The sequence below is a fragment of the Balaenoptera physalus genome (assembly GCF_965194825.1).
Source record: "Balaenoptera physalus genome assembly, chromosome: 21".
Classification (NCBI taxonomy): Eukaryota; Metazoa; Chordata; class Mammalia; order Artiodactyla; family Balaenopteridae; genus Balaenoptera; species Balaenoptera physalus.
In genome coordinates, this window is record NC_138902.1 from 29,694,186 (window position 1) to 29,717,013 (window position 22,828).

Sequence of the window (22,828 nt, forward strand, 5' to 3'; positions counted from 1 at the left end):
ATCTGGCACTGAAGAGTGTCCTTGGATGTGGGATGTTTAGTGCTAAAACAAGGATAGTTGCTCATCCTAACCCTAAACCAACTAGAAACCACCGAATCCTAGTTGGGGTTTTGACAGCCGGTACAAAGATATAGGAAGCTTATGAAGTATATATACAAAGCAAGGACTAGAAGATTCTCATTGGATATCAGTTTTATTTCTACTTTCTTATTAGGACCATCCAAAAAGTCACTTAGCTCTTAGAACTCTTTGTACTGCTTGAAAATAACTCATCCCCTAAATTCACTTGATGCTTCAAAAAATGGTTCTTTAAGGAAAAATATCATGGCTCATTAACTCACAAAATTAGTTGAAAGGGCTCCAGACACCCTTATAATGCAGGGAAATTTACTTTTTTCTATTATTCAAAGTATTGCCTTTTAGTTCAAATAGCTAAAACTTTGTACATTATTGTGATTTATCAAAAATGCTCATATTACACTATTTTAATGGAATAAAATATATTCTAAGATCACTCATTTACTTTTGCTTACTTATCACTTCAAGCATTAAGAAATGTAATTAATATTTATGTCGGGCCACACAGTTAAAAAATGTATTAAGGTATTTCATTTTATTTATATATCAAAAAAGGTTTTTTGTTTTTTCAGGAAAAACTTAATTTAATATCATCCAAATAAATCTCATTGTGTCTTTTATCAAAGACTTCACATTCAGCTTAATTTTATTGTCCACATGTGGGCTTCAAATTGCTTTGTATTTATAAAAAACTACTTTTTTCTAAATACAAAGTATTGATGTCACCTTTTTACAAATTAATTAATTTTAGTAAGGTAATTTAGCTAATTAAATACTCTTAAGTATCGATATTATTGACAGTTTTGAGAAGTCTGATAACTAACTATAAGCAGTGCCTAAAGTTTAAGGAACAGGCAAAAAGAGTTGTTATGCAAATAGTCATTGTCATTGTGTAATAAGGAGTGAAGATCGCTGCTTCCCTGACACCCTCAGCTGACAAGATTATATCTTTTTTTTTTAATAGATCTTTATTGGAGTATAATTGCTTCACAATGCTGTTGTTAGTTTCTGTTGTACAACAAAGTGAATCAACCATATGCATACCAAAGAAGACATACAGATGGCCAAGAGGCACATGAAAAGATGCTCAGCATCACTAATTATTAGACAAATGCAAATCAAAACTACAATGATCTATCACCTCACACCCGTCAGAATGGCCATTATCAAAAAATCTAGAAACAATAAATGCTGGAGAGGGTGTGAAGAAAAGGGAACCCTCTTGCACTGTTGGTGGGAATGTAAATTGATAAAGCCACTATGGAGAACAGTATAGAGGTTCCTTAAAAAACTAAAAATAGAATTACCATATGACCCAGCAATCCCACTACTGGGCATATACCCTGAGAAAACCATCATTCAAAAAGAGTCATGTACCACAATGTTCACTGCAGCACTATTTACAATAGCCAGGATGTGGAAGATTATATCTCCAGCGTGAGATGTGCCCATTTTTACTGTCGCCTCCATCTATATATGTTCATTGTTATGGAATGCTCCAGCCATCCAGCTATGGAACGTAAATCCCTATGGGGCTTGCTACGGTGATGAATGATTCATGATAACTCAAAGACATGAGATTTAGCTTTAAAAACATTCTCTTTTTATTTAATCATTAATAATTGTGATTATCTAGTTTTCACATAAACCAGTGTCCCCAAATAGATGCACTGAATCTGAAAGAAAACTCATCAAGCCTTCCAAACTTATTTCCATGTTTTGTTTGTGCTTGTTATGATTCAGGAACTTTTTTAAAAAAATGTTTTTAGGTTGTAACCATTTGACTTTAACTTACTGAGTAACTTGGTCCAAAGAAAGGCCAAGTTATTTGGTCCAAAGAAAGGCCAGAATAGAAAGGAAGAGGCACAGTGGCATCCTTATTACTGTATATATTCAAGCTGAATTTTTATTGATCACTGGGAGTCAAAACAAGTTTTTAAAAAATAGAAGGGAAATATGTGGAAGAACTTTCTGGACCAGGAAAAGACAGTGACCTCTCTCTGTCTACTACCAAGTAATGTCAGGTCTTTGATTAATTATTGATGATGCTCATCTTGAAGCCACGTAGTAAGCTTGTGAAAAATGCATTTGCTAGTCCAGCTTCATCTACTCCAGGAGTAAGTTTTCGATTTTCGTTAACCAACTTTTCTTCAAGAAAGAGAAAACAGAACTATATGTAATATATGTTTAACCAACTTTTCTTCAAGAAAGAGAAAACAACTATATGTAATATGTGTTTAACCAACTTTTCTTCAAGAAAGAGAAAACAGAACTATATGTAAGATATGTTTAACCAACTGTTCTTCAAGAAAGAGAAAACAACTATATGTAATATATGTTTAACCAACTTTTCTTCAAGAAAGAGAAAACAGAACTATATGTAATATATGTTTAACCAACTTTTCTTCAAGAAAGAGAAAACAGAACTATATGTAATACATGTTTTCAAAACCCTCGTCTATCCACTGCATGATCCTCCTCAGTTTTGTGAATTTTATTCTTTTGTGACTAATATTTAACAATTTTGTCTCATTTTGAGCAGGTTCCCCAAATGAGGATATTTTAGGAATGCGATCACAAAGCAGGAAAATCTGAGGAAACTGACAACAGGGAGTATGTTTACTCGCTCATGAGCTTCGTAGGTATTGACTAAGCATTTACAGCATGCCGAGCGCTGCTGAATGGGGATGTAGTGGTAAACAAGAGGAATGAGGTCCCTGACCTCAAATAGCAATAGATCAGTAAAGATGACGTTGGGGGAGTTTGCCAGTGTGCCACAGCAAGCAACAAAGATAAAAACCTTTTTCAGGTTGCGCTCAGCCTGAAGGTTGCGTCTTTCTGCCCCAAACAGCTAAGGCTGTTTATAAAGTCACTCCTGGTGACACTGAAGAGTGAAGATGTTCAGAGCAGAGGACCAAGGTCAGCAGACTCTTCCCGGGTAAGAGAGAGAAAGACATCACCTCCAGGGTAACAAGCTGTGCTCCGGGTTTGCAGGTGCACATTGGAAAAAGGCCTCTTTAAGACACTATTTATAGGATGAATCAGCAGTGGTTACTAGGAAGCAACTGAGATACAGTTGAAGCATCTGTGCTTAACTTTTGAGTACTTCAGACAGGGAGGCTGGAAATGCCACACAGGCACGATAAAGGCTCTGAAATAAGTGCAATGTGAGGTCGTCTGTATGGATGGGGGCCCCTTCCCTTCAATATCCAAGTGAAGTGACTCAAAACTCCATCCTCTGCAAGAATAGAATTTTTCTTTCTCACTCCTCCTTGGTGGACCATCTTCCTCTAGGACTTGAAAATAAGATTGGCTTTGTCTCGTCTGCTTGAGAATCGGTCTGCCTTCAGCCTGCCTTTCCACCCTCTCCTGGGCCGTGACCGCTGCTCTAGCTCAGCCTTGGGGGTCTACTTGTTTTGCTGTGGATCACAGCTTGCACACAAGGAGTCCTGCCTCCTGTCTGCATGCCCCAAAATTCCAGTAGCACAAGGCAAGTGTGTTTTCTTCATGTGTTTTACTGAGAATGTTTAGAACAAATAGCAGAAGGTTACTTTTCCTAGAAATGTAGCACAACCTTTCTCTGCTAAAGGGAATTTCATTGCCCGTGCCCCCCAAGCGGTCTAGAAAGCCTGCCATGCCGCCAAGTCCCTCTTCCCGTTCTCCTCTCTACTATTCCAAAGTCCTCCCTCCTACATGTGCACCTCCAGGCACACTGCCAAACTCCTATTACTTTTTTTAAAATTAATTTTCATTGGAGTATAGTTGATAAAATTCCTGATACTTTATTTGGCAGAAGAAGAGACTGATGGAACCCAACTTACGATGGTTTGACTTATGATTTTTCCACTTCACGATGTTGTAAAAGCAACACCTTCATTCTGAATTTTGATCTTTTCTAGGGCTAGCGAGCCACATGAGGTACGATCCTCTCTTGTGATGCTGGGCAGCAGCAGCCGCAGTGCCCAGGGACCCACAAGCACGAGGGTGAACAACTGGTACACTTAAAACCATTGTTTCTCACCTTCACTCCAGTGTTCCATACATTACACGAGATATTCAACCCTTTATTATAAAATAGGCTTTGTGTTAGATGATTTTGCCCAACTATAGGCTTCTGAGCACAGTTAAGGTAGGCAAGGCTGAGCCATGATGTTCGGTAGGTTAGGTGTATTAAATGCATTTTCAGCTTAACAATTATTTTCAACTCAAGATGGATTTATCGGGTGTAACCCCATCAGAAGTCAAGGGAGATTGGTAATTCTTATCTAAAATATTTCCACTTAGGTCATCCCAGGAGCTGTTACACAAAAGCATGTGATCACACTGAGATGTTGCCATGATCCATATTTAAGCCATTCAAAGAGGAAAGCATATATCTGTGAAGTCTCCTCATTTTAAGAAATACTTCTCATAGGCCATACTTGGAAATCCAGTGCAACCTTCTTAACCTTAGACCTCATGTTTAATAGGATATAGAAGAAAACCAATGTTTGGATAGTATTTGGTTTTGTTGGTTTCTTTGTTGGTTTCAAAAGGTCCTCAAACACATACCACATCAACTCTGGGAAGCACACAGAGATTACTGCTTGAGGATACTGAAGATACAGGAAGCCTGTAAAATAGTCCAAGTTGCCCCCATGAAGTTAAAGATGAAAAGAAATGAACAAGCTGGGGCACACTCTTATACCCCAGAGATCAGCTAGCTCAATGAGAGGCGTCTCCATCCCCCAAGAGATTCTAGTCCCCAAGCAAGCAAACCATTAGGACTGTGTACTGGGGAAAGGGGTGAGGTAAAGTCTATCCACCATCTGCCCCTTATCTTTAAGGGGAAAATTTCTTTCCTTGTGCTCAAAAATACATCACATGGGGCTTTGTGATGTGATTTATAGTAAAAAATACATATTTGGTCTTAGACCCAGTTTCTAGCACAGGGGTCCTAAAATCTTTGAAATTTCCTAAGTGTTGAGAGCAGTAAATGTGTCTTTTTGTTATGTGAATGAGGTGACTTTTGGATACACTAAGGAAGGGGGCTGGTTGCCAGGAGAACCAACCTTGTGATTGGAAGGTTGGAACTTTCAGTCTCACCCCCTGACTTCCAGAGAAAGGAGAGGGGCTGGAGGTTGGACCAATAGCTGATGACCATTAATTTAATCAATCATGTCTATGTAATGAAGCCTCCTTAAAAAAAAAAAAAAAGGATGGAGTTTGGAGGGCTTTTAGGTTGGTGAACACATGGAGATTTGGGGACAGTGGCACTCTCGGAGAGAGGATAGAAGCTCCGTGACATTTTCCCACACTTGCTCTATGCATTTCTTCAATTTGACTGTTCCTGAGTTATATCATTTTATAAGCAGTAATCTGGTAGGTAAAATGTTTCTCTGAGTTCTGTGAACCCCTCTAGCAAATTAATTGAACCTAAGGAGGGGGTTGTTGGAACTTCCCATCTATAGCCCATTGGTCAGAAGCACAGGTGAAAACTTGGATTTGCGACTGGCATCTCGAGTGGAGGGCAACCTTGTAGGACTGAGCCCTTAACCTGGGGATCCGACACTATCTCCAGGTAGATGGTGTCAGAATTGAGTTGAATTGTAGGACACCCAGCTGGTGTCAGGAAACTGCTAGGTGTGGGGCAGAGACCCACACATTGGAATTAGGTGCAAAGTCTTAAGCTTCTTTCTGGGCTATCATTATAGAACTGTGCTCTCAAGGAGATTCTCATCTTCAGCTGAAAATAAGCTGAAAGTTAAGGCTTATTTTTGTCTGGGAGGCAAAATAGAATAGTGATTAAAGGCTTTAACTTCTGAGTCAGAATGTCCAGGTATGAATTTTAGATCTGCCAAAATTCTATGACATTATGCATCTAAAACCCTCTAAACTTTAGTCCTCTCCTCAGAAAATGGTCCTGTTAATTGTATTTACCTCATAGGATTGCTGTGAAGATTAAATGAGATGATGCATGCAAAGAATTTGGCACAGTGCAGGATACAGAGTAAGCATAAATAAATATTAGAAATTATGTATAAGGACCTTATCTGCCACTCTTTAATTTTCTTAGGGAAGTCTGAGTTGTTTATGTTCCACTTTGTTAAGAAAGAGAGAATCTGGGTCTAACAAACTGAATTAATGACTTTGAGCAGAAAAACTCAAATTGGTTTTAACTGAAGGTTTCCAACAGTTGGAACGTATTTCATGTCTTCAGAGTGTACACTTTATAAAGGTAACTGGAGATGTTTTAACTACAGCATTCCAAGTCAGTCCCCATTTTTCCTCCCAAACACTCAATTGTCCTCTAAGATTTAAAAAAATTCCACAGCCAAAGTTATGTCATCTTGAAGAGACAAAGACCTCTTCTCTTATTCTTTTTTTTTTTTTTTGCATAAAATAAATTGTTCTAAAAGTTAACTCTCATCATTATGAAAGCAGAATTATTAACGGACTCTTGAAGATACACATAAGGAAAAATAAGCCCATGTTTATATTTCTCATCTGGCTTCAAAAAGAGATCATTTGGTAACAGCTTGGAGTCAGCCATCAGCTCCACCATGGAAAGAAATGACCTATTTCACTTCGGTATTTCTCACTGGAGATTAAAATATATAAAAGTTTAAAGGGTGGTGTCTGGATAGATCTATGCAAAGAAATCTTTATAAATATAGAGGTGTATATATATATATGCTTAACTCTATAAAACTATATAAAATTATGATAAATGTATTTCAAATGCATGCATTTTACTTACAACTTAATATATTAAAATTCTATAAACATTTTATTATAGCTTTTGCTATGCCATTTCCAGGAAGAAAATACAATTTCAAGAAAGTCATCTTAGATTTGTATTTCATGAATGCTTCACTTTTTTTTTCTTTCCATCTGGGTTGAAAAATAAGGGCAGACTTAATTCCATTCAACCATGTCTTTAAACAACTCTTGGAGCAATGAGATTATAACAATGGAAAGTCGTAAATTGATCAGAGACTGTTGTTCCTCTCTTTACTTCCCCAGCCCTGATTTCTCAGGACCCAGCCAGGGCAGCAAGCGACCCCTTGGTAGGGTGAGGGCTTGCGTATGTATAGGATGGGACTGCTGCTAGGAGGAGGAGTTACTGTTGCCGTCCTCGCTGGAAATCAGCAGGTTCCGGAGTTGCCCTCTGCCTTCAGTCATACCAACCCGCTGCGCCTCCAACCCGGGAAATGGCATTGCTAACAGTTTGGTTATTTCTGAACTTCATATTTACCCCTTCATGATTTAGTTGTTTATGCTTCCAGAACAGTTGAGGAAAATAGTGTGACATATAGAAAATAATTAAAGAATAGCGTCATATTACAAATTGATACAATGTATAACTAAATATCAAATTAAGTGCTAAATTAGGAAATTGATTATGTAAGGACTGAGGTATTCTAGAGAACATTTGATCTTTGAATTGAGAGAGTTGCCTGGAGATTGGTGCAGGTGAGCATAGGTGAGGAGGAGGAGGGCTTGATAAGTGTGTGCTCATTGGGAACTCAAAGAATATATTGTTTGATGGGACGGGTGGAGCCTGATTGGAGAGGGGATGGATTGACGACCAGATAGAGGAGTTTGGGATTGATGATGTAGAAAATAGGGAAAACTCAAATGTTTCTGAGCAGGAAAAGCCTGACGAAAAGCTGAATGGCAATATTAATACTAAAATCTGAGTTTTCCAATGTGTAAACACTGACGTGTTTGCGCGCTCATATATTACAAATATATTGTGCAAGGAAAAATTTGTTTGAGGGAGGTAGGAAATAAATGTGTTACTGACATTCTTAAGTGAGAAACTCAAATCTTTCAATTTTGCATTAACGTTAAAAGCATAAACCCTTCTTTTCAAAGTTTGCTTGTAATCCAGTCATGTGTTAGTTCTGCCAACGGCTATGACAGCTCCATCTACATCATGAAAACAACAAAGGTAAAGAGCACAGGAGCTACTGTATCTGTGAGCATTTAGGTAAAATAGACACTGGTACTGCTTTATTTTTGGTTTGGAATTATATTCTTATTTCCAAAGTCTTAAAATGCACAATCTAAAGAAATCTAAAGGAGCCTACAATCTAATGGGATCCAGTAGACAGTTTAGGATAATTTGCTATTCATGGGAGCTGTGACGGATGCTGGCTCCCAAGAAGGGATGCCGGGCGGAGCACACACATGGATGCTGAAGCAGATTCAGGTCTGTGACAAGCAGAGGAATATGAGGCACCAAGTTCTTTGTGAGCCAGGAGCAAAAGGCGCCATCTTCACGTTGTGAGGTCTGGCTCACCCCTCTATTGGCTGAAAGAGGACTCTGGCCAAAAATAGAAAATGGGAAGTGATTTTCTGGAAAGCTTGCTTTCTATTCATATTACTACATTTATCAGGGTTTCTAAAATGCTTAATAAATTAATTTTTTTCTGAACAAATACTTTTAAAAAGTTATAATTGGATGGCATGTCATAAAAACATCATGCATAATACGTATATATTTTTTAAATTAATTTCTTACACAGTTGTCAAAACACAAATTTTGTAGTTTAGTTGCTTAATGTGCCTAAGATGAAAATTTCTTTAAACAGGACAAATACTAACAGCCAGCCTCTGCTTAGAATGCTTTCTGTTTTCCCCGTATTAGAGAGGACGACTAGAATTCATGTTCTCAAATCAAGGCAAAAATATCTTTGAAACAGTATGATTATTATGTAGGTTTTCCCTTTTAGTGCTCTTTTTAAAAGGCACTGCAGTTCATCTTTAAAAATTAAAGTCCACTGACATGTAGAATGATCATAAAATAGATGTTTCATTGTCAGTGTGGAAAGTTTCTATAACTGGGTTTTAATTAAGTTATTTTAAATGGATATTTCAAAACCTGAGTGGGTGTGTTAATAATGTGCTAATATATGCAGCTGGTAATGTCTTTTCTCCTATTGACAGTCAGTGAATTAAACTTTTATCAAGATTTGCCCCTGTCATTTCTTCCTCAACACCCCCCCTTTTTTTTCCCTACATAGGCATTCTGGTGGCAACCATGAAAATACTCCTAACCAGGAAACAAAACTGTGAAGCCTATTACCAGGCTTCAAATCAAAACTTCCACTGTACATCTTTACATATTATGTCCACATTACTTAGTATGTCAAACAGTATTGATGCTTCAAAAGGAAGCCTATGGTATGTCATCTGAAGGTCAGGCACAGAAGACATTGCTATGAACACAGATCCTTTAGCTTTCGTAACATGTTGGAGGAGAGGAAGGAGCTGGTGGATACAGGGAAGTCTGCCTGCTAGGGAAAAGTCAAGTCCCTCAATCATTTCATCCTGTTTTTATTACTGGGAACTCAGGGTTCTAAATCAGGGTACCACACAAACTCTCTGGAACCCACGCCTGATGGCTAGAGATGAGACTTGGATGAACTGAGAAGACTCCTTGCTCCCTGTTGCAGGGACTGATTTGGTAAGACTGCCCTTTCCCAAGAGTGTCCCCGTGGCTGGCCCACACGCCGGACCTTCTGACTCCAAACTGTGTTTGCAGTTCATGTAACAGGCTCAGCAGACTTCAGTTCTAACATGCCACCTGGTAATCTCTAGGAGCTGCAGCGAGTTCCCAAACCAGACATGCACTGTGACTCCAGCCTTCTCGTTCTGGTCCACATCTCCCATACGTGTAGCCCTCTCACGCTTCGAGCCCTCTTCTTATGGTTTATCTTCAGCATCACGTTGCTTCTGAGGCGCTGGAGAGCATTCAAGAAAAGGTAAGGCATCTGTGACTTGGCTATACATCAATACTGATATTCTCTCATACCTTAAAAGGGCTGTGCCAGAGTGTCAAGAGGGCAAGAAGTAGCCTACTACTCTTTAACCCACTGACCAGATTTGGGTGGTTCAAGGTAATACATTGCTAGATGCTACGTTGGCGTCAGCATACTTACACATCAGTATCTTTATGATAGAAATATACTGATCTGTAGAAATGAGTTAGATGACTAAAACCTGAGAATATAAGGGAAAGAAAGTGCTGTCTTGGATTTAGGTTGCAAACTCTAGAATAACATGTGCTGTTTCAATAAAACAATGTGCCATGCTAGTTGGGTTGATAAATGGAGGGCAGGAACAGGGCTAACTAGGTTCACATCCTGGTTCTACGACTTCTACGACTTGTGTGAGGTTTGGAAGAGTTTCTGAACTTCTCCAAGCCTCAGTGTCCCCAACTGTGAAATGGTAATGTTGACTCTCTCCTGTGATTGTTGTGAGAACTTAGTGAATTATTACATGGTTAGAAAAGCCTCAAGAAGTCCTCCTGTTACTGTCATCGGATCAGGCAATAACGTTTGAATGGAGCCCTGTTTGCAAAATAACTTTGACTCAGTGAAAGGCAAGTGAAGCACATGTTCAAAGAAAAGCACATTCACTCTACCTTCATAACAAATAAGGATATGGCAAATATGTTTAATGTACAAATCACAGATAGAAAATGCAAATTCAATACATTCCAAATACATTTGTTCAATAAATTGTGTTCTACCCAGCTTCTAGTATCTGAGTGATTTAAACATTCCCTTTTAAGTGGCTTCATTTGTTAAGCCTCTGAAGCTGGTTTTACAAACTTGTTCTTCTGTCTCTTACTCTCAAACTTCCCATTTTTACCAAACCTATAATGCCTACCAACCCAGCTTTGATCTGTCAGTGCTGTCCTTACTTTCTTCCTACATCTTTACTAAGACAGGGGTTTGGAAACTAATATCTCCCAAAACTTCAAAACAAATATTTCACAATCCTCAGTAAAATGCCCACATTATCTGTATTAAAATGGCACTCAGCCTCAGCACAGAACCCAGAATGGACAAAGGAATTGGAAAGTTTATTATTTAAGGTAGGCTGGAAGAAACCACACATGCACAACCACTACAAAATGAGACGAAGTCCCTGATATTTAGCTACAGGTGTAGACGTGGTTCTTGCCAGGTGGGGTCTTGCTAGAATAGAGCATCTCAGTTTCCTGGTGTTTCACAGCTTTTTCATGCCCATTCAGGAAAGACATGCTGAAAATTTACACACTTATGGGCAGACATCAGTGCCCCTCTGGATTCTTGACGGAAACCAATGATCAACAAGGCTACACCTTCAGTTAGGAGAAGAGCAAAGAGTTGTTAGAATGACATTCCTGATCTGTATCTCTAACCCCACAGCAGTGCCGTTTCCACCTCCAGCTTTTCTTTATCACTTACTCTGCCATTGTATTGGCAATTTGATTCTGAATTTTGTTGACCAAAATCCAATTACCCACAAAATGCTATACCCATCCAAAAAATAAAATAGCAAAAGTTGATTTCTTTACTCCAAATATAAGCCTTATGTCAGAGTAATTTCATAGCATAAAGAAAAAAATATATAAACATAAGTTACACATGTATACAATTATGATGATGTTTATGGCTCTGTGTATTAGTCTTCTTGAGTTGCTATAACAAAACACTGGGGACTTGGTAAGCTCAACAACAGAAATTTGTTTTCTCATAGTTCTAGAGGCTAGAAGTCCCAGATCAAGGTCCCACAGGGTCAATTTCTGGTGAGAGCTGCCTTATTGGCCTGTACGGCTGGCTCCTCACTGTGTCCTAACATGACCTTTCCTTGGTGAGTGGAGAGAGAGAGAGAGGGAGAGAGAAAGAAAAAAATTCCTCTTACAAAGCCACCAATCTGGGACTTCCCTGGTGGTGCAGTGGTTAAGAATCCGCCTGCCAATGCAGGGGACACAGGTTTGATCCCTGGTCCAGGAAGATCCCTCATGCCGCGGAGCAACTAAGCCCGTGTGCCACAACTACTGAGCCTGCGCTCTAGAGCCTCCAAGCCACAACTACTGAGGCCGTGAGCCACAACTACTGAAGCCCATGTGCCTAGAGCCCATGCTCCACAACAAGAGAAGCCACTACAATGGGAAGCCCGCGAACCACAACAAAGAGTAGCCCCCTCTCGCTGCAACTTCAGAGAGCCTGCGTGCAGCAATGAAGACCTGATGTAGCCAAAAATAAATAAATAAATAAATAAAATTTTTTAAAAGCCACCAATCCTATCAGATTAGGGCCCCACACTTATGACCTTGTTTAACCTTAATTACTTCCTAAAACCCCGATCTCCAAATACAGTCACACTGGAGGTTAGAGCTTCAGTATAGAAATTGTGGGGGAGGGGTAAAATTCAGTCCATACTATATAACAGTCCATACTATATAACAACCATATTAACACCACTCTCATACAAATTTATTCAGAAAAGTAACATCTATTATAATTAATTGTAGGTCTTCCAACTTACTTTGTAGCTCTTACCAAACACTCTCTTTCATTTCTGGTCCTATCTCAATAACAAGATAGCTTTTCTTATCACATTTTTCTCCTGGTGAGTTCAGTTAACACACACAGCATTATTTCAGCAGTTGATATATGAAATCAACAACCCCGCTTTTCCCATGCAGGCCAATTTCCTACCTTGTACATGCCAGTTCTATTTTATGAGATTTGAACTTGTGGTGCTTTTATTCTGCAGACTTCTCCAGTAGCTGAATTTCACACTAAGATTCCTAAAGTTGTTTATCCTCCCACCCTTCTGAGATCTGGAAGCTGTACCATAAGTGCTGGCCACCTCACACCCATATGTGTTTGCATCTCATGTCTGAAACCCAAGCTTCACATACTTCTGCAAGCTCACTGATTTGTCAAGGGAAAGGAGAACTTATTTGTGATCATCATATTTTACTCTGTCTCCCTGAGATTTTTCAGATTCCAACCAGTATATCACTTCTGATTTTCCTCTCTCACCATTATGTCTTCTGAGTACTCCCCTTCCTGCCACCCCAATTAACACACGCATCCTGGCCACCACACCTCCAAGGACATATACACCCTCCTTTCCAGGGTATGTTCTTCCGTTACTGCCAAGTAGTGACCTCTTTTCAGAAGAAAGAGATCACATTTCATCCACCCCTTAGACCACCTCCCAAATATGTACCCAGAAAATTTAATAGAATTCAAAGCAGCCTTCAGACAAAAGCGTAGCGTGTTTCCTAATTACAGGCAATACAGCTTAGGGTTTTCTTTCTTTTCTTTTTTTTAATTTACTTTTTATTGAAGTATAGTTGATTTACAATGTTGTGTTAATTTCTGCTGTACAGCAAAGTGACTCAGTTATACACATATATACATTCTTTTTTATATTCTTTGTCATTATGGTTTATCCCAGGGTATTGAATATAGTTCCCTGTGCTATAGAGTCGGACATTGTTGTTTATCCATTCTAAATGTAATAGTTTGCATCTACTAACCCCAAACTCCCAGCTTGGGGTTTTCTTAAAAGTCACTGCAAACTACCTTGACAGTCCTTGTAGGCCCTGACTGTGATAATAGAACACTAAACTCCATAGTTAAATTATGTTGTAGATTATACGTGTCTGGGAAGTCTAAATCTAGAAACCGTGTTAGATGGCCTTGAGTTATTTGGGGAATAGTTTTAAAAACTTAAATGGTTTCTCAATCAACATTGGAGACAGGGTGGGATGAATTGGGAGATTGGGATTGACAAATATACACTACTATGTATAAAATAGATAACTAATGAGAACCTACTATATAGCACAGGGAACTCTACTCAGTGCTCTATGGTGACCTAAATGGGAAGGAAATCTAAAAAAGAGAGGATATATGTATACGTATAACTGATTCACTTTGCTGTACAGCAGAAACTAACACAACATTGTAAAGCAACTACACGCCAATAAAAATTAATTTAAAAAAAAATTGGAGACATTATACAAACTTATTATTTATTATTAATCTCCATGGTATTGTGACTTTATTTAATGCCTGTCCCTTCCAGGACCTCACTCACCTGACCACACCCCAGCTATAGCTGAAGGAACCCATGGGAGGGGCTGGATCTACACTGGCCCGTGAGATCACTTTGTTTTAGGAAAGTAGGATTGAGAGAGGCCGGTCACTCTCCATGGGCCTCTTGAGCTAAAGGTATGTAAGTCTAAGATCTGCAGGGTCCTTTTCCACCGTAAAGAGAGCCAAGCTACAGAGAAAAATGATGGGAGCTGACGAGCAGAGAGAAGCAGAATAAGGATCCAGGCAGCCCTAGAGGAAGACAGACGATGACTGAGAGAATGAGCTTGGTTTCCAGGGGAACTCCCAACTGCTATCTCCCGTGGCTTCTGAGGCCCAGCTGCTAGTTCTTCACTTGAGTTCCATGACTTTCCCTTATATAGTGGTTTGAATGGTGTTATGGTCTGAATGTTCAGCTCTGCCTCCCCAATTTATATGTTGAAAGCCTAGTCTCCAATGCGATGGTATTTGTGGGAGGGTGGGGGGTAATTAAGTCATGAAGAGGGAGCCTCATAAATGGGATTAGAGCCCTTATAAGGAGAGATGTTACAGAGCTTGCTTCCCGTCTCTGCTCTTCACCATGTGCGGACCCAGCAAGAAGAGGCTGTCAGCAAACCAGGGAGCAAGCAGCCTTCACCAGACACTTGATCTGATAACACCTTGACCTTGGACTTCCCAGCCTCTAGAACTGTGAGAAATAAATGTTTCTTATTTAAGTCACCCAATCTGTTGTAACTTGTTATAGCAGCCCAAACTAAGATATATGGTGACCCCCAAAAGATATGTCAACCCAGAACCTCAGAAGGTGACCTTATTTGGAATAAGGGTCTTTGTAGTTACAAGTAAGGCAAAGATCTCAAGATGAAATCATCCTGGATTAAGGTGCGCCTTAAATCCAATGATGGATGTACTTTTCAGAGACTGAAAAGGAGAAGACAGAGACATAGAGGAGAAGATGATGTAAAAATAATGGTGAAAGATGGAGGCTGAGCTTGGACTGATGCTTAGACAAGCCAAGGAATGGCAAGGACGGTTGGGCAACCACCAGAAGCTCGATGAGAGCCAGGCGAGGATTCTCCCCTGGAGTCTTCAGGGGCAGCGCGGCCCTGCTGACACTTGATTTTGGACTTCTGGCCTCCAGAGCCATGAGAGAATAAATTTCTATTGTTCTATGTCACCTGGTTTGTGGCAGTTTGTTACAGCAGCCTTAGGAAACTAACACACCCCATAAATCTTACAATTCATTCTGTTTAACAGGAGCAATATTTAGTTTTACTAATAAGCAAAATTATTTCACTAAGACAGAGGTTATTTGTAAATAGAAGTTACGTCACAAACACGATTTAAAATTATAGTTATTATAGGACAACAAAATATTTTAAATAATATTAAAATTATTTAACAAACTTGAATCATAATGAGGAGATAATGTATAATTAGGACAACAACCTCCCTATAATCATTGTTTGGCCATTTTTTTGTTTGTTTTTTTGTTTGTTTCTTTGTACTGCAGGTTCTTATCAGTCGTCAGTTTTTTACACATCAGTGTATACATGTCAATCCCAATCGCCCGATTCAGCACACCACCATCCCCACCCCACCACGGTTTTCCCCCCTTGGTGTCCATACGTTTGTTCTCTACATCCATGTCTCAACTTCTGCCCTGCAAACCAGTTCATCTGTACCATTTTTCTAGGTTCCACATACATGCGTTAATATACGATATTTGTTTTTCTCTTTCTGACTTACTTCACTCTGTATGACAGTCTCTAGATCCATCCACGTCTCAACAAATGACTCAATTTCGTTCCTTTTTATGGCTGAGTAATATTCCATTGTATATATGTACCACAACTTCTTTATCCATTCATCTGTTGATGGGCATTTAGGTTGCTTCCATGACCTGGCTATTGTAAATAGTGCTGCAATGAACATTCGGGTGCATGTGTGTTTTTGAATTACGGTTTTCTCTGGGTATATGCCCAGTAGTGGGATTGCTGGATCATATGGTAATTCTATTTTTAGTGTTTTAAGGAACCTCCATGTTGTTTTCCATAGTGGCTGTATCAATTTACATTCCCACCAACAGTGCAAGAGGGTTCCCTTTTCTCCATACCCTCTCCAGCATTTGTTGTTTGTAGATTTTCTGATGATGCCCATTCTAACTGACGTGAGGTGATACCTCATTGTAGTTTTGATTTGCATTTCTCTAATAATTAGTGATGTTGAGCAGCTTTTCATGTGCTTCTTGGCCATCTGTATGTCTTCTTTGGAGAAATGTCTATTTAGGTCTTCTGCCCATTTTTGGATTGGGTTGTTTGTTTCTTTAATATTGAGCTGAATGAGCTGTTTATATATTTTGGAGATTAATCCTTTGTCTGTTGATTCGTTTGCAAATATTTTCTCCCATTCTGAGGGTTGTCTTTTCGTCTTGTTTATGGTTTCCTTTGCTGTGCAAAAGCTTTGAAGTTTCATTAGGTCCCATTTGTTTATTTTTGTTTTTATTTCCATTACTCTAGGAGGTGGATCAAAAAAGATCTTGCTGTGATTTATGTCAAAGAGTGTTCTTCCTATGTTTTCCTCTAAGAGTTTTATAGTGTCTGGTCTTACATTTAGGTCTCGAATCCATTTTGAGTTTATTTTTGTGTATGGTGTTAGGGAGTATTCTAATTTCATTCTTTTACATGTAGCTGTCCAGTTTTCCCAGCACCACTTATTGAAGAGACTGTCTTTTCTCCATTGTATGTCTTTGCCTCCTTTGTCATAGATTAGTTGACCATAGGTGCATGGGTTTATCTCTGGGCTTTCTATCTTGCTCCATTGATCTATGTTTCTGTTTTTGTGCCAGTACCATATTGTCTTGATTACTTTAGCTTTGTAGTATAGTCTGAAGTCAGGGAGTCTGATTCCTCCAGCTCCATTTTTTTCCCTCAAGACTGCTTTGGCTATTCGGGGTCTTTTGTGTCTACATACAAATTTTAAGATGATTTGTTCTAGTTCCGTAAAAAATGCCATTGGTAATTTGATAGGGATTGCATTGAATCTGTAGATTGCTTTGGGTAGTATAGTCATTTTCACAATATTGATTCTTCCAATCCAAGAACATGGTATATCTCTCCATCTGTTGGTATCATCTTTAAGTTCTTTCATCAGTGTCTTCTAGTTTTCTGCATACAGGTCTTTTGTCTCCCTAGGTAGGTTTATTCCTAGGTATTTTATTCTTTTTGTTGCAATGGTAAATGGGAGTGTTTCCATAATTTCTGTTTCAGATTTTTCATCGTTAGTGTATAGGAATGCAGGAGATTTCTGTGCATTAATTTTGTATCCTGCAACTTTACCATGTTCATTAATTAGCTCTAGCAGTTTTCTGGTGGCAGTTTTAGGATTCTCTATGTATAGTATCACGTCATCTGCAAACAGTGACAGTTTTACTTCTTCTTTTCCAACTTGTATGCCTTTTATTTCTTTTTCTTCTCTGATTGCCATGGCTAGGACTTCCAGAACTATGTTGAATAATAGTGGTGAGAGTGGACATCCTTGTCTCGTTCCTGATCTTAGAGGAAATGCTTTCAGTTTTTCACCGTTGAGAATGATGTTTGCTGTGGGCTTGTCATATATGGCCTTTATTATGTTGAGGTAGGTTCCCTCTATGCCCACTTTCTGGAGAGTTTTTATCATAAATGGGTGTTGAATTTTGTCAAAACCTTTTTCTGCATCTGTTGAGATGGTCATATGGTTTTTATTCTTCAATTTGTTAATATGGTGTATCACATTGATTGATTTGTGTATATTGAAGAATCCTTGCATCCCTGGGATAAATCCTACTTGATCGTGGTGTATGATCCTTTTAATGTGTTACTGGATTCTGTTTGCTAGTATTGTGTTGAGGATTTTTGCATCTATATTCATCAGTGATATTGGTCTGTAATTTTCTTTTTTTGTAGTATCTTTGTCTGGTTTTGGTATCAGGGTGATGGTGGCCTCATAGAATGAGTTTGGGAGTGTTCCTTCCTCTGCAATTTTTTGGAAGAGCTTGAGAAGAATGGGTGTTAGCTCTTCTCTAAATGTTTGATAGAATTCACCTGTGAAGCCATCTGATCCTGGACTTTTGTTTGTTGGAAGATTTTTAATCACAGTTTCAATTTCATTACTTGTGATTGGTCTGTTCGTATTTTCTATTTCTTCCTGATTCAGTCTTGGAAGGTTATACCTTTCTAAGAATTTCTCCATTTCTTCCAGGTTGTCCATTTTATTGGCATAGAGTTGCTTGTAGTAGTCTCTTAGGATGCTTTGTATTTCTGCGGTGTCTGTTGTAACTTCCCCTTTTTCATTTCTAATTTTATTGATTTGAGTCCTCTCCCTCTTTTTCTTTTTTCTTTTTTCTTTTTTAAAGAGAATCCTTATTATTATTTTTAATTAATTTATTTATTTTTGGCTGTGTTGGGTCTTCGTTTCTGTGCGAGGGCTTTCTCTAGTTGCAGCGAGTGGGGGCCACTCTTCATCGCGGTGCACGGGCCTCTCACTGTCGCAGCCTCTCTTGTTGCGGAGCACAGGCTCCAGACGCGCAGGCTCAGTAGTTGTGGCTCACCGGCCTAGTTGCTCCACGGCATGACGGATCTTCCCAGGCCAGGGCTCGAACCCGTGTCCCCTGCATTGGCAGGCAGATTCTCAACCACTGCGCCACCAGGGAAGCCCTCTCTCTTTTTCTTGGTGAGTCTGGCTAATGGCTTATCAATTTTGTTTATCTTCTCAAAGAACCAGCTTTTAGTTTTATTGATCTTTGCTATTGTTTTCTTTGTTTCTATTTCATTTATTTCCGCTCTGATCTTTATGATTTCTTTCCTTCTGCTAACTTTGGGTTTTGTTTGTTCTTCTTTCTCTAATTCCTTTAGGTGTAAGGTTAGATTGTTTACTTGAGATTTTTCTTGTTTCTTTAGGTAGGCTTGTATAGCTATAAAATTCCCTCTTAGAACTGCTTTTGCTGCATCCCATAGGTTTTGGATCATCGTGTTTTCATTGTCATTTGTCTCTAGGTATTTTTTGATTTCCTCTTTGATTTCTTCAGTGATCTCTTGGTTATTTAGTAACATATTGTTTAGCCTCCATGTGTTTGTGTTTTTTACGTTTTTTTCCCTGTAATTCATTTCTAATCTCATAGCATTGTGGTCAGAAAAGATGTTTGATATGATTTCAATTTTCTTAAATTTACTGAGGCTTGATTTGTGACCCAAGATGTGATCTATCCTGGAGAACGTTCTGTGCGCACTTGAGAAGAAAGTGTAATCTGCTGTTTTAGGATGGGATGTCCTATAAATATCAATTAAATCTATCTGGTCTATTGTGTCATTTAAAGCTTCTGTTTCCTTATTTATTTTCATTTTGGATGATCTGTCCATTGGTGTAAGTGAGGTGTTAAAGTCCCCCACTATTATTGTGTTACTGTCGATTTCCTCTTTTATAGCTGTTAGCAGTTGCCTTATGTATTGAGGTGCTCCTATGTTGGGTGCATATATATTTATAATTGTTATATCTTCTTCTTGGATTGATCCCTTGATCACTATGTAGTGTCCTTCCTTGTCTCTTGTAACATTCTTTATTTTAAAGTCTATTTTATCTGATATGAGTATTGCTACTCCAGCTTTCTTTTGATGTCCATTTGCATGGAAATCTTTTTCTATCCCCTCACTTTCAGTCTGTATGTGTCCCTAGGTCTGAAGTGGGTCTCTTGTAGACAGCATATATATGGGTCTTGTTTTTGTATCCATTCAGCAAGGCTGTGTGTCTTTTGGTTGGAGCATTTAATCCATTCATGTTTAAGATAATTATCGATATGTATGTTCCTATGACCATTTTCTTAATTGTTTTGGGTTGGTTTTTGTAGGTCCTTTTCTTCTCTTGTGTTTCCCGCCTAGAGAAGTTCCTTTAGCATTTGTTGTAGAGCTGGTTTGGTGGTGTTGAATTCTCTTAGCTTTTGCTTGTCTGTAAAGCTTTTGATTTCTCCATCGAATCTAAATGAGATCCTTGCTGGGTAGAGTAATCTTGGTTGTAGTTTCTTCCCTTTCATCACTTTAACTATATCATGCCACTCCCTTCTGGCTTGTAGAGTTTCTGCTGAGAAATCAGCTGTTAACCTTATGGGAGTTCCCTTGTATGTTATTTGTCGCTTTTCCCTTGCTGCTTTCAATAATTTTTCTTTGTCTTTAATTTTTGCCAATTCGATTACTATGTGTCTCAGTGTGTTTCTCCTTGGGTTTATCCTGTATGGGACTCTCTGCGCTTCCTGGACTTGGGTGGCTATTTCCTTTCCCATGTTAGGGAAGTTTTCGACTATAATCTCTTCAAATATTTTCTCGGGTCTTTTCTCTCTCTCTTCTCCTTCTGGGACCCCTATAATGCGAATGTTGTTGCGTTTAATGTTGTCCCAGAGGTCTCTTAGGCTGTCTTCATTTCTTTTCACTCTTTTTTCTTTAGTCTGTTCCGCAGCAGTGAATTCCACCATTCTGTCTTCCAGGTCACTTATCCGTTCTTCTGCCTCAGTTATTCTGCTATTGATTCCTTCTAGTGTAGTTTTCATTTCAGTTATTGTATTGTTCATCTCTGTTTGTTTGTTCTTTAATTCTTCTAGGTCTTTGTTAAATATTTCTTGCATCTTCTTGATCTTTGCCTCCATTCTTTTTCCGAGGTCCTGGATCATCTTCACTATCATTATTCTGAATTCTTTTTCTGGAAGGTTGCCTACCTCCACTTCATTTAGTTGTTTTTCTGGGGTTTTATCTTGTTCCTTCATCTGGTATATAGCCCTCTGCCTTTTCATCTTGTCTGTCTTTCTGTGAATGTGGTTTTTGTTCCACAGGCTGCAGGATTGTAGTTTTTCTTCTGCTGTCTGCCCTCTGGTGGTTGAGGCTATCTAAGAGGCTTGATGGGAGGCTCTGGTGGTGGGTAGAGCTGACTGTTGCTCTGTTTGGCCATTTGACATGAGCTCAACATCCAATATAAATATTTTCCCAGCTATTCTAAGATGGGAAGATCCTGGCATGAATTTAATTTTTCAAAGTTTTGTTTTCTAATCATCCATGGGAATGATAATGCGTTTTTTCTTTAGATACCAAAATGAAGTACAAATCTATAGAATACTATATTGAAAACAGGAAAAAACCATCTAATGGGAAAGGGGAAAAGAGGCATTAGATTCCTAGGGCTCTATACTAGACTCACCACCCACGGTCTCTTTCTCAACTCGATGGGAATGTTCTCTTCAGCTGTAGCCCGTTAACTAGCTGATCTTCTAGTATTTGGGGCTATAGTAAGAGATTCCATCTTCCCACAGGGGGACATGCAAACTATAAACCTACAAAGACCTAGAAAATTGACCAAAACACTGGAACAGGGTTTGATTTAGCCAAACTCACTCAATTTACAGAGAAAAGCTATGGCCCGGAGAGGTGATGTGAATTCCCTACTGCCGCATAGCCAGTTAATGCATCCTTACCGTTAATAAGTGCAGGACCAAGGATGCAGTAGGACTGGACTGCTTAGTAATGCACAAGCCTGCCAAGGAAAAGAAAAAAAAAATCAAAACAGCAAATACAAAACACTACAAGATTTTAAAATGCTATTTTTGATCACTGGAGGAAACTGATTTCTGCTTTCAATTCCATCTCTCTGTCCCTGAAGTGAATAAGAAAGAGAAGTTCATGTTTCTTTTGACAGCTATGTTGTCTGTTAAATAAAGTCTGAATAGTAAGAAATTAGGTTCTGCCCTGTCCTCGTCAGTATTTTTCAGCTGGGTATGTATTCCCGAACTATGTCACACATCTGCAAGTAAATTAATCCAAGAGAAAAGAAAATGGTGTTTATTTAAGTCCAAAGCGTTTCTTAAACATAAGCATTTGGTCCAATGGCTCCATTTTCAGAGCACTGATAACAAAATCCATACATTTAAACATTAAGAAAATAATAATAAGGAAAACCTTTTACTTGTTTTTGCTTCTTCTCCATGACATTTCTTGAGGGTTTAGGCATTTGGCCCCTAATTTTATTTTCACTCCACAGCTCTGACAGCTGAGCCGCATAGCTTGGCATTTAAAAAAATCAGAATAAGTGGTTGAAATATATGATTTCCTTGGTTTGGGAAGGCTTGAAATATCTGGACACTTCCTTCCCAGCCATCTTTGTTGGTTTTATTGACACGATGGGTCATACAGCTTTTTGATGAAAGATGAATCGGAAAGAAAAGAGGAATATAATTATCCGGTTTCGGGTCCAGTGGAGTGGAGATGAACTGGATTGCTTAGTGCAAACCCGAATCCCTGTCCTCTCCCCCACAGCAGGACATGAATGTCAACTGAGGCTGCTGATTCCATATTCTTGTCATTACTCAGACAGGAAAGTAGTGTTTTGTTTTTGAAGCATTGACAGACACTGTGTTTTCTGTAATCTTTATAATCATTTACTTCTAATCTCCTCTCAATCCTGCAAACTTAGTCTTCAGTTTCACCAGTCAGATCATCATCTTTATCAGACAGTGCTTCTCTTAGGTTTCCCAGCTGAACGCTGTCACCTTGGTAGTCTTGCTTCCTCAGGCCATTCTCAAATCTATCCTCATCTCAGTTCCAGTCCCTCTGTAAACAACCTTCAGGTGAGATTTTTAGATTCCAAGGAAATTCAAGGCTCCATTCCTGCCTTCCTTTAGCTATATCTATGCTGGCTATTATTTCTCACAGGGAAACGGCAACTTGCACAGAAAGCACTCACTTCTTGGTATAGAGTATTGAATAGCCTCAGAATCTTTAGCTACACTGTTTGGGGACAGAGGCAAGACCCTGCCGCCCTTCAGGCTCCAACAGAAGCCATACAGAGCCATTTTCTTAACTAGA

The 22,828-nt window shown here is 38.9% G+C and overlaps 1 long non-coding RNA gene across 1 annotated transcript in view; it reads right to left on the minus strand.

The window, feature by feature from the left end:
* Nucleotides 1-8,072: 8,072 nt before the first annotated feature.
* Nucleotides 8,073-22,828, minus strand: part of LOC309651657 — a 41,031-nt gene continuing 26,275 nt past the window's right edge. Inside the window, exons 2-3 of the long non-coding RNA XR_014258281.1 lie at nt 21,442-21,500; nt 8,073-9,809 (exon numbers count right to left, since the gene is read on the minus strand). This is a non-coding gene — a long non-coding RNA (uncharacterized lncRNA). The remainder of the gene's footprint in view (nt 9,810-21,441; nt 21,501-22,828) is intronic.